At 41.9% G+C, this 3,161-nt stretch overlaps 1 pseudogene; it reads left to right on the forward strand.

Annotated features, from left to right (window-relative positions):
* Window positions 1–2,937: 2,937 nt before the first annotated feature.
* Window positions 2,938–3,056, forward strand: LOC121560475 (annotated as a pseudogene).
* Window positions 3,057–3,161: the final 105 nt, after the last annotated feature.

Here is a 3,161-nt window from a genome sequence, read left to right on the forward strand (position 1 = left end):
GAAGAGAGGAGTTGGATTCCGCGGCGACAGGTCCTAGATGCTGACCTCATCAGTGACTTCTACCGCCTCCATCCTGGCGCTCCGGGAGTCCGCCCGGTGGCGTCTGGCCGGAGGGGGGGTACTGTAACGATCCCGGCAGTCTGAGTCGGGTCCTGTCTGGTGACTAGTTTTTCTGTTCGTGATCTCCAGTTTCCCGAGGGTTCGGGAACGCTCCGGGGAGCTCTCTTGATTTCCGCACCTGCATCCCATCAGCAATCTGCACACCTGGTCCTGATCATCACCCTTCTTAGGCTCTGGCCTAACATCCATTCCCTGCCGGATCGTTAGCCATGAACAGTAGGTTTACCAGAGTATCAGTCTTAGAGCCTAGCGTTAGTTTTGTTGTTTTTGCACCTTGTTGGTTTGTTGCTTACTTACCCCCGTTTTGTTCCATCTGCAGTCACCCGTCCGGAACCTTCATCCAACCTCTGCCTGGTGGTCGGCGGCTGCCGACCCAGGATGGGATCAACCACTGCACCCCCAACAACTAATCAACGCCGCCCGCTCTGTTCCCTGGATTATTCAGCATCACTCTTGAATTTGTAAATAAACACTCACCTTCGTTTCAACTTACCTTGTCCTGGTCTGCTTCTGGGTTCTGGCTTAGCAACTCGTGACAATTGGTGACATTCTATATGAGGTCAGGCCGGGGTTTCTACCGGTACAAGCTATTTATGACAATGTTGTTGAGGTTGATGATGAAATAAGCAAAACTACAGTAGAAAATATGTATAAGAGAATTTTAGGGTGCATTCCGGAGGAATGGGGTGTTTTAATAAATACAGGGGCGGTTAAGAGAGCCAGGGGTTTGCCGGTTTTATTTTATGAAAGTGGTGGAGTGAAACGTGATTTGTCAGGCTTGAAAGTTAAAACAGTCTATAGTAAATGTATTTTAAAAGAGATAAGAGTGCCTGCTTCTGAGAAAGTGTGGTCGGAGGTTTTTGTAGATTTGGATGTGAAGTCAATATGGAGGAATGTTAATGTAAAGGGGAATTCCATAGAATGTGAAGACAATGATTTTAAAATAAAACATAATAGGATTTTTTACTAATGTGGTCTTACATCAAATCAACAGAAATATTAATAGAGAATGTGACATTTGTCATATAGAGGTGGAAAACTTTATGCACTTTTTCATTGAATGCAGTAGAATAAGAGGTTTTCATGAGATTTTAAAGGCGCTTTTAGTGAAACATTGGGGGGAGGAGATTTTTAATGGGGTGGAATGGAGGAGATTTTTTCTTTTTGGTATTAATGGGAAAAGTAATGTTTTGAATTTTAATTTGGTTAATTATGTTTTAAGTCATGCTCGATATGCTGTAAGACTAAGAAGGAACTTGGGGCATTATGAAGGGAAATGTGTGAGTGTGGAGGTACTTTTTAAGAGTATGTTGGAGGGAAATATAGAGATAATGCAGAGATATGGTGGGGGCAACTTTGAAAAAGAATTTGTGTGGGGGAGTACATTTATTAGAATGTCATCTAATGGAAAACTTGTGTTTAATTATTAATTGGATTAGGTGAGTGTTTTAATTGTTGATTTATTGTATTTTCTTTCTGATTTTGTAAAAGGGTGAATTGTTCACCCTTTAATGATGATTGAAATGATGTAAAATTGTCTGATTTTCATAATAAAATATAAAAAAAAAATACGCCCGATCTCGTCTGATCTCGGAAGCTAAGCAGGGTCGGGCCTGGTTAGTACTTGGATGGGAGACCGCCTGGGAATACCAGGTGCTGTAAGCTTTTTGTCCCAGTAGAGCGTGCTCTTGTGTCATGGAGCAACTGCCTTTTATTTATCACCCTAATAATATCATGGATTGTTATTGGACTAAATGCAGTTTGTGTGTGCTGCCCTGCCCTGATCAAATCAAATAATGGACAGTCCCTCAAAATATAGGCAGTACATGCAGCCTTTGTTTTTAGTCTAGGAGACAGTCAATGTCTGTAGTCCATTAGGGCACTATAAAATCCCTTCAATGTTTTGCCTGATTCCGTTAATTCCCAAGTTCCCTTTTCTCCGTTTAGATTTCCCTGTTGACCGTTTGTCCCTGTTTTGGCAGGTTTTCGCTCACAAAAGTACACCTTTTTAATAGCAAAACAGCACAATTGGATGTTCTATGTCCACAACAATGTTTAAACCCTATCAGGTGACCATTTGTGAGGTCTGGGGAAAATGTAAGACATTTAGATTTTGGGGTGTAGTTACCCTTAAATGCAATCGTGCACCAGGAAGAGACCTTTGTTTGGTTAAGTGGTGTTGCTGTAGAACAAATGGCCACTGGAGTGATGCAAATGATCACGGTATAATTCTGCCAGGCAGGCATAGGCTACTTTGTAGTTAACATTTACTTGCGAAGGTTTTGGGGAAAGCCATTCCTTCCCTACCAGAAGAAGGTTATCATTAGCATCATCACTAACGGCTACACAAAGTGTAGACATACGCGCGCACCGCACACATGCACACAGACAGGGGCATTCCTGTGCCGTGCCAGAAAGTTCATGGAAATACGAATCACTGATGCATTTTGTTCATGTCTTATGATTGACTTGGGCAAATGAATGTGTTTTCTAACAAGTTGAATAGATTTAGTTGATTTCTTACTAAGTTCAATAAATGTTTGAATATTGTTGAATTTCGGTTTAATGTCTGGGTTCCGTGATTCGGTCCGCAATGCCTATTTTATAGGGCCCTAGTCAATGAACTTGTCATAGATCAACATAGGATATGCCCTCCCCCCCCCCCAACAACACTCAAATATATATATATATATATATTGGAAATGTAAGCAAGGGTTGAGCTTCTTCAGTTTGTGTCACAAAGTGGATGCGTTTCTGTGTCCCTTTCAGAGTGAGTGACACATTGACTTTATATAGTGTACCAAGAGTTGTTCCCTCGCTTACGGCCATACCATCCTGAATACGCCTGATCTCGTCCGATCTCGGAAGCTGAGCATCGTCGGGCCTGGTTAGTACTTGGATGGGGGACCACCTTGGAATACCAGTTGCTGTAAAAGCATATAAGAAGCTATGACGTGGACTGATAATCTGTGTTATATGCTGAGATGTGAAGATGTGATGTGAAATATGAAGCTATGATATGTAAAAATAAGCTGTGAAGC

The sequence above is a fragment of the Coregonus clupeaformis genome, unplaced genomic scaffold (genome assembly GCF_020615455.1).
Source record: "Coregonus clupeaformis isolate EN_2021a unplaced genomic scaffold, ASM2061545v1 scaf1878, whole genome shotgun sequence".
Lineage (NCBI taxonomy): Eukaryota > Metazoa > Chordata > Actinopteri > Salmoniformes > Salmonidae > Coregonus > Coregonus clupeaformis.